At 41.9% G+C, this 15,988-nt stretch overlaps 1 protein-coding gene and 1 pseudogene across 1 annotated transcript in view; one reads left to right on the forward strand and one right to left on the reverse strand.

Annotated features, from left to right (window-relative positions):
- NRXN3 (neurexin 3) overlaps nucleotides 1-15,988 on the reverse strand; it is a 1,831,517-nt gene that overhangs the window by 501,780 nt on the left and 1,313,749 nt on the right.
- On the forward strand, nucleotides 753-844 carry LOC119936122 (annotated as a pseudogene).

Consider the following 15,988-nt stretch of genomic DNA (forward strand, 5'->3'; position numbering starts at 1 on the left):
TAAAGAGAAGTTACGGCTAAAGCATACGGATTACATCAGCACCGGTGTGGAATACACATACTGTCCCATGGCTGCCCGACATGTGCATTATGAAGCATTCCAGCTTTTGCACTGAAACAAAGTACAGTTATTTCTCAGAGCAAGAGACTTACAATGATTATGTGGTATCTAATACCCAGAACATAGGCTTAGGAGACAAAGGAAGTCCAAGGGAAAGAGCCCAGGACTATGAGTCAAAGGACTCGGGTTTTAACCCCAGCTCTTCCCATTGTCTACAGAATGACCTTGGACAATTGATTTAACTAGTCTGCACCTCAGTTCAATACCAGTTCTCATATCAATAATAATAATAATAATAATAATATTTGTTAAGTGCTTATGTGCCAGGCACTGTTCTAGGCACTGGGGTAGATACAAGATAACAGAGTTGGCCACAGTCCTTGTCCCTCATGTGGCTCACAGTCTTAATTCTTATTTTTCAGAATAGGGACCTGAGGCACAGAGAAGTTAAGTGACTTGCCCAAGATCATACAGCAGATAAGTAGTGAAGCCAGAATTACAACCCATGACTTTCTGACTCCCAGGCCCATGTTCTATCCACTAGACCATGCTTCAATCAATCATATTTGAGTGCTTACTGTGTGCAGGACACTGTACTAAGCACTTGGAAGAGTACAAACAAAAATATAACAGATGTATTCCCTGCCCACAATGAGCTTATAGTCTAGAGAAGGAGGCAGACATGTGCTGTATGAGAAGGATGGAAGAGGTCCTAGTGGCCTTTACAACACATATATGGTTAAGGCATTGCCACCTACTTTGTGGCATCTAACCAAGTTTTTTCAGCGCTTACAACAGTGCTCAGTGCTTAGAACAGTGCTCGGCACATAGTAAGCACTCTACAAATACTATCATTATTATTATTAATAATATAAATAAATAAGTTACAGATACGTATGTATGTGCTTCTACTTAGACTATGAGACCTGTAAGGGACAGGAACTGTGTCTGACCACTAGGTGATTATCTTATATTTGCCTCAGTGCTGCTTACTACTGTGCTTGTAAGCACTTAACAGGATCCACAATTATTATTTAGTCTCCTTTGTTCTCTTAGAAAACCCATCCTTTCTTTGTCCTTATTTCTAACTGAAGGGAGATATAGGGCCAAAAATAATAACACATCAAAAACAAATATTAAAAATTGCACATCCTTCCAAAAGCTGTTGGGATGGTTAAAGTGTGTTTCAAAAATTTTCTGACTTCCTTATGTGAGAGTTTCTATGAAAGTATTAAATTCCAGAAAATGTCCACACATGAGGGTCTTGTTTCTCTTCCTGCTAGAACTCTATGGGATGGTCAGATATTTATTGAGTGGCAGAGAGGTACTGAGAATCAGAAAAATCTTCAAGTCCTTAAATCATCACTGTATCATATACTCGCAAACTGGTTTACAAGAGAAATTCAAGTTTCAGGTGGTCTGCCTATCAACACACACACAATGCCTGAAAGTCAGATGACCTGGATTCCAATCCTGTTTCCACCACTTGTCTGCTGTGTGACCTTGGGCAAGTCACTTAACTTCCCCGTTCTTCAGTTACCTCATCTATAAACTCAAGATTAAGGCTGTAAGCCTCATATGGAACACGGCCTTCCTCTCCCCCTCGTCACCCTCTCCATCCCCCCCCGTCTTACCTCCTTCCATTCCCCACAGCACCTGTATATATGTATATATGTTTGTACATATTTATTACTCTATTTACTTATGTATTTTACTTGTACATATCTATTCTATGTATTTTGTTAATATGTTTGGTTTTGTTCTCTGTCTCCCCCTTCTAGACTGTGAGCCCACTGTTGTGTAGGGACTGTCTCTATATGTTGCCACCTTGTACTTCCCAAGCACTTAGTACAGTGCTCTGCACACAGTAAGCACTCAATAAATACGATTGATTGATTGAAACTAATTAGCTTGTACCTACTCCAGAGTTTCCCCTCTCAGGACTGCACTTTGAGTTTCCAGTACTCTACCAGTCTCAGCTACAGGACGGAGAGTCAAGCAGAGGCATACCCATTCTGTTCCTAGCTTGGGCAGTGGCTAGCAAGTGGAAGGCAATCTGCTATAAGTCAAAACTCACCTATGTCGGGCAGCAGCAGCATGGGAGATGGTCAAGGACAGAGACACGTTTACTGCACAGAATGTGGCAATGGAACACCACTTCCATATTTTGACCAAGAAAGCTATCAAAACGATTCCTGATGGAAGTAGGGCATTCTGGGAGAGATGTGTCCATGGAGTTGCTATTAGTTGGAGATGACTCAATGGGTTAGAGATTCATTCATTCAATCATATTTATAGAGCACTTAACTGTGTGCAGGGCACTGTACTAAGTGCTTGGAAAGTACAATTCAGCAAAAGATAGAGACACTCCCTACCCAACAACAGGCTCAAAGTCAAGATGACTCGACAGCATAAGACAAAACAAGACTCCAGAAGTTAGAATGGTACCTGGCTCATAGTATGTGCTTAACAAATACTACTTAAGCATGTGTATGTATGTACACACATACACAATTTATATCTCTTTTGTACAGGTTTTCACGGTCCGTAAAATATGATTAGGTTCTCCTTTACTGAGCTGCTGCAACTGATGTTTTACCTTGGGTCCTCTCCCTGACTTTCCCATCACTGTGGTTGGCACTACCATCCTTCCCACCTCACAAGCCCACAACCTTGGTGTCATCCTTGACTCCACTCTCTCATTCACCCCCACACATCCAATCCATCACCAAAACGTGCCGGTCTCACCTTCACAACATCGCCAAGATCCACCCTTTCCTCTCCATCCAAACCACTACCTTGTTGGTACAATCTCTCAACCTATCACGACTGGATTACTGCATCAGCCTCCTTTTTGATCTCCCATCCTCCTGTCTCTCCCTGCTTCAGTCTGTACTTCACTCTGCTCCCTGGATTATCTTTCTACAGAAACACTCTGGGCATGTCACTCCCCTCCTCAAAAATCTCCAGTGGTTGCCTATCAACCTTCACATGAAGCAAAAACTCCTCACTATTGGCTGCAAAGCTCTCCAACACCTTGCCCCCTCCTACCTCACCTCCCTTCTCTCCTACCGTCCAGGCTGCACCCTCCGCTCCTCTGCCGCTAACCTCCTCAGAGTGCCTCATTCTCGCCTATCCCACTGCTGACCCCTGGCCCAAATCCTACCTCTGGCCTAGAATGCCCTCCCTCCACACATCTGCCAAACTAGCTCTCTTCTTCCCTTCAAAGCCCTACTGAGGGCACACCTCCTCCAGGAGGCCTTCCCTGATTGAGCCCCCCTTTTCCTCTGCTCCTCTTCCCCTCCCTATCACCCCCACTCCCTCCCACTGCCCTACCCCCTTCCCCTCCCCACAGCACTTATGTATATTTGTACATATTACTCTATTTTATTAATGATGTGTATGTATCAATAATTCTATTTATCTATTTTGATGGTATTGATGCCAACTTGGTTTGTTATCTGTCTCCCCCTTCTAGACTGTGAGCCCATTGTTGAGTAGGGATTGTCTCTATCTGTCGCTGAATTGTACTTTCCAAGCACTTAGTACAGTGCTCTGCACACAGTAAGTGCTCAATAAGTACGATTGAATGAATGAACATCTTCAAGATAACCTCCACATAGTGCTACACTGGAGATAGCCTAGTGAAATCTGGGTGGAACTTTGGCCCAAGAACCTCACCCAGATGAAGTAACTAGGAGGAACCCAAACTCATGAAACCTTCACAAAAGCAATCCTTCTATAAATACATTTGGCTAAATGGAAGGAAATTCCCCCCTGGGTGATCCAAACGAACACACTGCATTTAATGCACACACAACCTAAGGTCCTTACATTCACAACAAAGCTGAATTCCAACAGTTTAATGGAAAGAATGGGCAGGGAATGTTAGAGTGCACAGCTGGTAAATTTGTAGGACTGACTGCTTATTTAGTTCAGTTATTTTGCTAGAACAACTTCCAGACAAAAAAATAAATCTTTGGGAATATATTTTGTTATTCAAGTGTATCCTAGCAAAAGCAATATAAAAATAATTTAGGAGCAACCGTGTAATTATGTGCATTTATTCCAACCTTCCATTACTAGAGATAACAAGATGAATAGTAAAATATGAACTTTAACAATCCTGTAATTATAGCCACTGAACCGTACATTATTGAAAGAATTGTGCAAAATCCAGATGCAAAAGAATCAACTGGATATGTAAATAGAAATGAAACAGTAAAATAATCAAATGATGAAGAAGTAATGTAGAAAGTGAAATAGCTTTCTAGCATCCTTTACTGCCGTGTTTTCATTTCTTTAACAAACACTCCGTTTATTTTTATCATTTTGCCACATTTCCTACAATTATCCACTGTTCAGGATCTAAAATCAGATCAGCCAAGTATTCTGGGACTGCTTATCATTCAGTTTTCCATTTTTCACTAGCACATAATTAGAACTGATAGAGTGTTTTCCACACCATTTTGTGTAATGAGGACAATAATATACATTGCCCTCATTTTATATATACATTATATATATAATATACATATATATACTTCAGTTGCATTTAGTTTCTTCTGCTATGCTCCCTGGAAAGGGAGTTTAAGAAATTTCATGTAATGACCAATACATTAAGAATAATATGGCTCTCTCTCCTTTTGTACATAATGATTCCTATTTACAATTCAGCCAAAGCACCGGACCTGTCAGTGGACCCTTGGGATTTGCTGATAGCAATTTAGGTGTTGATGAATATTGTCAGATTCACAGCCCTACTAAAGACAGTTTATTTATGTTAAGTAGAAAATAAACTCAAGGTGCCTTAGAGTATTTCATTTAGGTGGTATCTATCAAACCAAATGTAAAGTAAGACAACACTCCACTCTTCAGGGTGTTCATTCATGTATTTAAGTGATGAATTGAGAAGTACAGTGTGCAGAGAACTTTTCTTAGTAGAGCAGTGTGGCCTAGTGGAAAGATTAAATCAGAGTCAAGGGGACGCGAGTTCTAGTGCCAGATCGAGTTCTAGTCCCACTTTCCTACTGTATGACCTTGAGCAAGTCATTTAACTTCTCATGAACTTATATTTCCTCATCTATATCTGTAAAATGGGGAGCCCTGTGAGCCCTAGGTGGGATTATCGTTTGACCGAAGGCTCTCCATCACCTCGCCCCCTCCTGCCTCACCTCCCTTCTCTCCTTCTACAGCCCAGCCCGCACCCTCCACTCCTCTGCCGCTAATCTCCTCACTGTGCCTCATTCTCGCCTGTCCCGCCGTCGACCCCCGGCCCACGTCATCCCCCTGGCCTGGAATGCCCTCCCTCTGCCCATCCGCCAAGCTAGCTCTCTTCCTCCCTTCAGGGCCCTACTGAGAGCTCACCTCCTCCAGGAGGCCTTCCCAGACTGAGTCCCCTCCTTCCTCTCCCCCTCGTCCCCCTCTCCATCCCCCCTCCGTCCCTTCCCCACAGCACCTGTATATATGTATATATGTTTGTTCATATTTATTACTCTATTTATTTTACTTGTACATATCTATTCTATTTATTTTATTAATATGTTTGGTTTTGTTCTCTGTCTACCCCTTCTAGACTGTAAGCCCACTGTTGGGTAGCAACTGTCTCTATATGTTGCCAACTTGTACTTCCCAAGCGCTTAGTACAGTGCTTTGCACACAGTAAGCGCTCAATAAATACGATTGACAGGGACTGTGTCCAATCTGATTACCCCAGCACTTACCTTAGGGTATAGCACATAGCAAATGATTTATAAGTGCCACCTTTATTAGTAGTAGCAATACAAATGAACTAAAGAACCTGGTCCCTATCTCCAAGAAGGAATCAGTGATAAATTACTCCACTCCAAGCACACCTAAATATTAGCATTAAGTAAGGGTGATTGAGTATGAAGGTAGAAAAATCTCAGGGATGAGACCAAAGTCCCTTCCCCTGCTGCCTCCCTGCTACCCTGCCTGGCTTTGGGGTAGCTTTTGTGTTTACAAGATTTTTATTTTAATGGTATTTGTTAAGTGTTTACTATGTGCCAAGCACTGTACTCAGCACTAGGGTAGATACAAATTAATCAGGTTGGACACAGCTAATGTCTCACTGGGGGCTCACAGACAATCCCCATTTTACAGATGAGCACCTACTATGCACCTAACACTGTACTAGGATTTTGTCTCATGCTGTTGAGTCATCTCTAACCCACAGCGACACCACGGACACAGCTCTCCCAGAACGCCCCACCTCCATCTGCAATTGTTCTGGTAGGGTATCCATAGAGTTTTCTTGAAAAAAAAATACAGAAGTGGTTTACAATGCCTCTTTCTGTGGAATAAACTTGAGCCTCTGCCTTCAACTCTCTGTGCTGCTGCTGCCCAGCACAGATTTTGACTTGTAGCAAATTGACTTCCACTCACTAGCCACTGCCCAAGCAGAATGGAATGGATATGTCTCTGCTTGACTCTCCCTCCTGTAGCCAAGACTGGTAGAGTACTGGAAACTCCCCAGGTGAGATCCTGAGATGAAACCTGGATCTCGGGAACATACAATAGAGAAACAGAGCAGGAAAGAGCCAGGACCTGGGAGTCAGAAGACCTGGGTTCTAATCCTGGTTCTGCTGTGAGACCATTTTCACATCTCTGTGCCTCCTCATGTATTAAAGGGATACTAAATACCTGTTCTCTCTCCCACAAACTCACCCCATGTGGGTCAGGAACTGTGTCTGACCTGATTCTTATTTCTTTCCAGGCGTTTATATATAGTGCTTGTCATGGGGTAAGTACTGACAAATACCAAAATTTTTGTTAGTACTATTATTATTAGGACAGACATAAAAGGTTTGCGGGCTCCCTGACCTCAAGGAGTTCATAACCTAATGGGTGAACACACACTAAAACAGTGCTGTGACAACAGTGCTATTTGCATAACAAACGGTTGTCAGCTATCAATTCTACCAGTCCTGAAGCGAAGAGATTGGATTACAGTTCAACATAGAAACACCTCCCTCTCCCCCAGTCATATGATGTAAAGTGACATCACCCTAATGTCCACCCCCAGATCTGTTCCCCTCCCACCGCACTCACAGGCAATCCAGATGTATCTGGGGCCTGGGAACACTATAGTGTTTTGAGAGGGGCCAGGACTCTATAGAGAAGCAGCATGACTCAGTGGAAAGAGCACGGGCTTTGGAGTCAGAGGTCATGAGTTCAAACCCCGGCTCCGCCAATTATCAGCTGTGTTACTTTGGGCAAGTCACTTAACTTCTCTGGGCCTCAGTTACCTCATCTGTAAAATGGGGATTAAGATTGTGAGCCCCACCATGGGAGAACCTCATCACTTTGTAACCTCTCCAGAGCTTAGAACAGTGCTTTGCACATAGTAAGTGCTTAATAAATGCTATTATAGGCAGGATGGAGAATTTACAGTCTCACTCACTCCAGTGGCAAGTTAAAGGTGGAAAAACAGGTGAAAGCAGGCAGGCAGAGAAGAGATTTGACAAATATTTCAATTAAGCTCTTCTCTCATTTCCAAGTTTCTACTCAGAAACTAGGCCTAGCAGATGGAGCAATATTAGCTGCATCCCAGGTCCCGGGCAGAGGAACGTCTTTGACTCTCTCTTTCATGGCACTCATAGAGCCAAAGAGGGGCAAGATGGAGGGTGAGGTGTTTGTGAGGCAGACTGGGACCCTGGAAGGAGAGTTTCATTCTGGTGGCAGGATGGAAGTGGAGAAATGGAAAGATAGGGCAGGCAGGCAGACAAGACATTACAAATACTTAAATTATGTTCTTCTCCTATTTTCAGTTATTACTTGGACCTGGTTGGAGCTTCCACCCTGTTGTTGGTGACATCGGTGGCAAGATGGAGGTGAAGAAACAGGGAAGCTGGGGGCAGACAGGCAGAGAAGAGAATGTACAAATAATTAAATTATGGTCTTCCATTTTCAAATTTTTATTTGGAGACTATGCATACCAGATGGAGTTAAATAAGGGGGTGGGGAGGGGCCTGCAAGTGGAGAAGAGAATTAAAGCAGCCTTTTTTTTTTCCTGCAGCCTGGTGATTATTCTGATTATCCATTCCCTTGCCTGACCATGATTGCCAACTCTGGCTTCTACAAATTTTGTTCCCTTTAAACACTTGATATTCATCCCACCCTCAGCACTTCTGGCCATATCTGTGATTTATTTTAGTGTCTTCTCTCTCTCCCCCCAGATAAGTCCCTGCTAGGTAGAGAAAATATCTACCAGCTCCATTGAATTCTACTTTCCCAAGGGCTTAATGCAGTACTCTGCACGTAGTAAGTGCTCAATAAATTCCACTGATTGATGAAATTTGGTGACTGCTTTGTCAATTTCTTGTGATTGAGGAAACTGAGGCCCAAAGAAGTGACTTGCTCCTTGATTCTCTCACTACATCCCAGCTAGCAATCCCACTCCCACCCCTACCCACCACACATTGTCAAGCAGTTGGTGTGTGCTCTGCATCCTGTAAGTGCTCATTAAATACCATTGTTTTATTGACTTATCTGAGTGGCCCTTCTCTGAAGGATTTCCTTCACCAAAATTCTACCTAGACTTTATTCAAATTTCCTTTCAGAATCTTTCACAACTGCGACTTCACTGCCAATATGGTGTATCTTGCCACAGTTTCTCTCCCATACACTTGTCAAGAAAGCCATTTTACTGGCCTCTACACAATGGCCTCTAATTACTCCTCTCTGACATTCAGATTTCTGTGATTTTTCAAATATTATATTACATCAAGTTTTCTTTACCTGGCCTATATATCTTCACGCCTTTTTATGTCCCCATTATACATTATTCAACTTGATAAATGTTCTACAAAGCATTCTCAAGTGCTTTACACAGTGCGTGCCCAAATGCAACTATTCAGAACATTTAAGACAAGTCCAGAAGACATGTCAATATACACTGTGCTTTCACAAAAAGGGAAGCAATGCAATCTGATTACAAGAAACCTCAGCACTATCCCCTTTCTATAATCCACAGCATTTGAGAAGCAGCATGGCATAGTAGATAGAACACAGGCTTGGGAGTCAGAAGGTCATGGGTTCTAATTCCAGCTCCACCACCTGTCTGCTTTGTGACCTTGGGTAAGTCACTTCACTTCTCCATAAAATGGGGATTAAGACTGAGCCCCATGTGGGTAAGGGATTGTGTCCAACCCAATTTGCTTGTATCCACCCCAGCGGCTAAAACAGTGCCTGGCACATAGTAAATGCTTAAATACCATAATTAATTAATTAGGGCTAAAGGTTTTTCCAGCTCTCATTTTTTGCCAATAGTTTCACTTTCCCCTCCCCAAACATTTCAGCAGAACTTCACTACAAAGAAGGACTTAAATCAACTAATTTACATTTTTCTACAAAGCATCCAGTCCATGCTTCCCCATTCCTCAAGAACCTCCAGTGGTTGTCTATCCACCTCTGCAAATAGAGACTTCTTACCCAAGCCAATAATAATGCTAATAATATTAACTGTGATGTTCATCAAGTGCTTACTATGTGCCAAACACTGTTCTAAGTGTTGCCAACCACCCCTCCCAAATCCTGACTCCAGCCTGTAACACCCTCCCTCATCATATCCAACACTCACCTCACAAGCCTTATTAATAGCATGTCTCCTCCAATAGGCCTTCCCTGACTAAGCCCTCATTTGCTCCTCTCCCACTTCCTTTATCACCTGCACTTGGATTTGCATCCTTCTTCAGCCCCACAGCACTTCATTCATTCAATTGCATTTACTGAGCACTTACTGTGTGCAGATCACTGTACTAAGCACTTATATCTGGAATTAATTTATTTATATTAATGTCAGTATCCCCTCTCTCAATTGTAAGCTCATGGCAGGCAAGGGACATTCCTACGAACTCTGTTTTATTGTACTCTCCCCAGTGCTTAGTAAGATGCTCTGTACACAGTAAGTGCTCAACAAATACGATTGATTGACTGCACTTTTTTTGTTACTTCTCTACCAACTCCCAGGTAATCAGAAAGATGTCTCAGAAAGAGGGCAAGAAAGTTAGAGGGCTGGATAAGCCAGAAACTGATTAATTGGCCCTGAATAACTGAGAAATCTTTCTACAGTAATAATCTAATGTCAGTTGTTCAGCACAAGATCCAGTCATATCACAAAGACCCTGGCCAAGTGAAGGTTTCTAAAAATCCTAAGTTCAGGAAAGATGCATGTTTTTAATAAATTACCTCATTATTAAATACTTGGTTTATGTAGACTGCAGATGGAAAGGGAGGTCACCAAATTAGGTACAAGCAACATGCTTGGGTAAAGGTGGAGGACCTCCACAAAATGGGTCCATGACCTTTTAACCTTACATTTAGATGCATCCACTCATTCAGTCCCTTCACTCTGATGACTCAGTCTGAAACCACCCTTCACTCTGTACTCCTGAGGACACCTTTACCTTTCAAAAAGCTTCCCCTAAAATGGTAACTTTGTCTTAAAACTGCAGGCTCTGCTGAATGACCAAAACCAGGCATGATTCTCCAAGCTCTACCAAATCTATTTAATTATATGAGAAGGTGAGAAGTGAAGTAAACTCCATTATTCAGGTTGGTCTACACATTTCCCACTGTGACCTCTGGCTTTTACAGATGAAGAACATCTAAATTTCAGATTATTGGTGCCTTTGCCACCATGTGTGAAGGTTGGGGGAGTGACAGGGTGACACGAGCTGAGAGGTATCCAGCCTTCTCCATGACACTCCTGGCCTTGAATGTCATTTTTGCAAGGGGCAAAGCTTGGCATGACCAGCCCTCCTCAATACTGTGTCAATCGCAGTAAAGATTTATCAGCTCTAGAGCGCCACTTCCAACATTTACCCTAGAGTACATACAGGGTAATCAGGTTGGATACAGTCCCCGTCTCACATGGGTCTCACAGTCTTAATCCCCATTTTACAGATGAGGTAACAGAGGGTCAGAGAAGTTATGTGAATTGCCCAAGGTCACACAGCAGACTGAATCTGTCCAAGTCAGAGGTTGTCAGAAAGTCCAAAGTTTGCCACATATGTTTTAAATGGATTATAACAACTGACCCATTTTGCTACAGCAGGAATCATCTTGCTATAACAATCTTCAGAGCTTGGAAGTGGAGAGTATCATGAATGCTTTGCTTTCTCACTCAAACATTTTCTATTGCCACACTAAGTCTTAGCTTGTTAATATTTCACCAACTGGGAATTAAACCACTGCACAGGCCATGATCCCACTCTATATTCAAGAGTAGACACCACAGAAGTTCCTGCGGATCCACACGCCTGAGGGTTTCCTATTGCTATGATACGTGACCCCAACTAGTGTTCCCTCCCAAACAAATGATGTGGTGAAACTTAAATCCCTCTTGGAGGGAATTTTTTCTAACTTGGTACAGGAGGAACAAAGAGCAGGAACACTGTGCAAATAAGGAAGATAAGGGGGACTTAATTTTTCAGTGATGAGAACACAGGAGAGAGCAGAACACAGTTAGTCAAGATGGCCAACTAAAGGAAGATGAAAGAACGGAAGGTGAGCATGTCGACACGCAATATTGCTGGACAGAGTCTTGGGTCTAAGACAACTCTGTTCAAAACTAGTTGTGTGGCTGTGGTCAAGGCTAACTTTCTGGGCTTCAGTTTCCCCTGTGAAATGAATATAAAACATAAGTGTGAATAGCACCACCTATTGCCTACTCAACTTACAGAAATGTATCTGCAAAATCTAGCAGACAAAACAAACTCTCAGGTCCTTGGAGGAAAGGTTTCATGGGTTCTGCTACCATGATAATTTTGAATCAACAGAACTCTTCATTTTCATTAAGCATACCAGTAGAACTCGTGAGAGTCAAAGAGAGGAAGAGCAAGTAATCAGCCAATTGACTGTGGCATTTAAGCACTTATGATGTGCCAAGAACTGGGGCAGTTACCAGATAAATCAGATTAGACTTGGCCCCTGTTCCACAAGGGGCTCATAGTCTAAGGGAGAGGGAAAACAGGTACTTCATTCCCATTATACAGAGAAGGAAATTGAGGCACAGAGAAGTTGAAAGACTTCCAAGGTCACACAGCAGGCAAGTGGCAGAGCTGGAATTAGAACTCAGGTCTCCTGGCTTCCAGTCCTGTTCACTTTCCACTAGGTCATGCTTCTTTCCTCTCCACCCTTTCCTTAACCTCTGTTTGAAGGAGACTAAATGGAGAAGAAGCCTGTCTGAGAAGAAGCCTATTCTAGCTCCCCCACAACAAGGACTAGGTTGAGGAAGTAAAGCAGATGGAATAATTACTAGTAGCATGACACTTATGACCCTGACCTGGGCAGAGCCCCAACAACTGCAATGTTCTCTACAGTATAAAGACATACTATGAACACACAGTATAAAAACAACATATAATATCCTTGTGCTGTATAGGGATGAGAGGAGCATTTGCCTCCTTTCCAACTATCACACAACTTTGTAGCAGCAGCAGTATTATTAGAATTCTTTCCAGAGCACGTTACCTAAGAAAGTGAAGGATTTGAGGAAAAGAAAAAGTAATCAAGGACCAGCTAGAAAGATGCACAGAACATGCCCATGAATCAAGGGTATGTTCATGTAGCACACAGATTTGGGGACAAACATACAAGTCAATGGAAGTCCACCCTTAGGCGTCCACCGAATTAATTGAAGAGACGATGGAAAGGCATGCTTGAAGGATTTTCTGGTATTGTGTGTCACTGCCAATTTCATGGCCATAAGTGCCTTTAGGTGTTCTCATTTCAGCATTTTCAGGATATAGCTCATGGTGTTCATTTTGCCAATGAAAACTCAAAGGAAATTTGGGTGCATGAGCTAAGCATATTCTTGATTCTTGTTTAGTGTTTTACTTTTCTGCTACAGGTGTGGGCTTCTCTGTTTCAAAACATTGAATCCATTGGTGTCACTACGCTTTTCTTTCTACTTGTCTCTTTAGAATGGATGGCTTGGGGGTATCCCCCAAAGGGTGACACAGCAAAGGTTTAAGCTTTAATAATTTATTGTGCTGATCACTTGACAGCATAATCCTTCAGCAACTGACAATCATTTTTTCTTCTAAACACTCCTTTCTAGTGCAGATCTAGTTCCATCTGTGAATACCAGGTAGTTTGTTTTATCTGGAAAAGATGGGAATTCCTATTCCACCTGCCGGCACGGCAGCCAGTTAGAAGTTTTCACAACTTGGTCAGGGTACTGAATTTTTAACAGCGGCTCTTTCTTGATTTGTAAGCAAATTGTGGACAGGGAATATGTTTGCCAATTCTGTCATGTTGTGTTTTCACAGGTGCTTGTTTCACTACATATGAAGTGCTCAATAAATACCATATACTATGGTCAAGTCCAGTCCATAGTTCATATTAACAATTTAACAATGCTGAGATCATCTGGGTGAAAGAATTAAAACAGAAATGTGTCAATTGAACCTTAAAGTCAGTGGATTCTAATATTTCATACACACCCCATGGAATTCTGATGAATGACCAGAAGAGAGGACTGTATGAGGATATAAGCAAAAAACATGTATTAAACCTTACTCGAATTAGATTTAAGAATCCATGTTGGTTGATCATGCCTTTTAAGCATGAAAACCAGAATTTGAACATTTGAATGTTCTTTCCATGACTGCACACTTGTTTTACTTATTTTTAATGGCATTTTTTAAATACTTCCTATGTGCTAGGCACTGTACTAAGCACTAGGGTATTTATGTTATTTTGGACACAGTCCTGATCCCACATTCCACTCACAGTCTTAATTCACATTTTACAGATGAGCTAACAGGCACAGAAGTTAACTGACTTGCCCAAAGTCCCACAGCAGACAATTGGTGGAGTTGGGATTAGAACTCAGGTCTTCTGACTCTCTGACCTGTGCTATTTCCACTAGGCCACATTCCTTCTCCTCACTGTAAATTGTATTATTAAGGCTATTATTTGAATCCCACTTCCCTCATACAGAGTTCTGAGGGTACAGCAGGGTGTTCTAGAAGGTGGAGAAACCTTTTCTCTTTCTGTCCCTTTTCTCTTTTTCCTCCTTGAAATAGACATGTGGGTCGCTGAAGGTATTTAAGCACATGCTGAGGGCTCTTTTAAGCACATGCTGAGGGCTCTTCTAAGCACATGCTGAGGGCTCTTTGAGAACTTTAACAAGTACAACAGAAGTGAAATATGTGGCCACTGACCTCCAGGACATCCCACCACAAAAATGGATAATGATGGTAATGATAACTTACTTTATCATAAATTAATTTCCACGTAATAATGATAATAATAATTATAGTGTTTGTTAAGCACTAAGTGCTAGGAACTATACTAAGTGCTGGGATGGATACAAGCAATTGGGTTGGACAAAGTCCCTGTCCCACATGGGACTCACAGTCTCAATCCTCATTTTACAGATTAGGTAACAGGCACAGAGAAGTGAAGTGAATTGTCCAAGGTCACAAAGCAGGCAAGTGGTGGAACCAGGATTAGAACCCATTACCTTTCAACTCCCAGGCCTATGCTCTGTCCACTCTGTAACGAGACCAACAGGCATTTCAACTATTCAGTTATCATGTAGCTAATATGGTCTTGACTCTTCAAAAAGTAATTCATGTATAGTAAAGTCTGTCTCCCTGTCTAGACTGTAAGATTCTCTTGTGCATGGCGCACGTCTGCCAATTTTTTTATTGCACTTGCACAAGCACTTGGTACAGTGCTCTCTCCACCAAAAGTGCTCAATAAATATGACTGATTTATTTGTTAGAGTTACAGAATGGGAAATATCTTGCTTGATATTTTGAGAGGGACAGTCTACTTATATTTTTTCAGAAAAATCACTCCTGTGTTGTGCCAACAGATAGAGATTAAGAGAAAAGCAAAACACAATCCTCGGCTTTTGATGACTTCAGCAGATAAACAAGTTTGGACTAAGGGGAGAAAATGTGAATTGTCAGCAGACTTCAAAAGCCAAACACTTTATTTGTGTACTTTCACATTAGCTGGACACTTTTAAATCCTCTGCTTTTTCTCACCACCTTTTTATATGTCTGACCGAGTCTGCAGTGGCATCAGAAACAAAATTGAAAACCCTTAAAAAAAATCCAGAAATCAGTCTAATCCAAACATCTCACTCTATCCTCTTTGCAAGGCTTATTGGATGCTAATGTCCACATGAAAAACAGTACTAGTGAAGGTTTTTTCCCCTTTTTCTTTTATCCCTCAGGTCACAAGAGGAAAGGAAAAAAAAAAGAAAAAAGGGGTAGAAGAGGTATTTGGGACCCATGTGAAGTTGACTGACTTCTACATTAGGCAACACTGTGATTTGTATACTTGAGCCAAAGATCTTATTTAATCATCAGAAATCTGTCCTACATTATCCCCATCCCAATACCTCCCAGCTGGACAACCAGGTCACTCTGCAGAGGTGGACTTAAGAATTTTTCTTCATCCACAAATTTGTATCCACTTATCTTGAGGAGCACGGTCAGCAAAAATGCATCCAGAACCAGCAAGCCTTTGAATAGTCTCCTGCTGTCCAGTAAGCATGGTCAGATTTTATGTTCATTTATAATCATTTTTATGTAAATCAGGTTACGTTAATGCATTTTACCCTGAAGCCACAGAAACTAGGAATGCTTTCTTGGGTTCCTACTCATTTCAAGCCCCTGATGAAGATTAACCCCTTACAAAATAAAATCTCATAATGCCCAACACAGTCATGCATGTGCTCTCATTGTGCTGGTTTTATGACTCTTGCCTAATTGTAACATTCCTTTCTAAGTGTCAAGACGCATCAGCCACAATCCTCATTTTCTTAGGCTTTGCCATAGGTATCCCCTAAATTCTCCATTACAGCTTATTCCTTGCCCAGAGGTCACCTATCTTTAGGCCAGCCCTCTGATTGGCTCTGTTACCTGGTTCTTAAATTAATCTC

This window comes from Tachyglossus aculeatus, chromosome 1, assembly GCF_015852505.1.
Source record: "Tachyglossus aculeatus isolate mTacAcu1 chromosome 1, mTacAcu1.pri, whole genome shotgun sequence".
Taxonomy (NCBI): domain Eukaryota; kingdom Metazoa; phylum Chordata; class Mammalia; order Monotremata; family Tachyglossidae; genus Tachyglossus; species Tachyglossus aculeatus.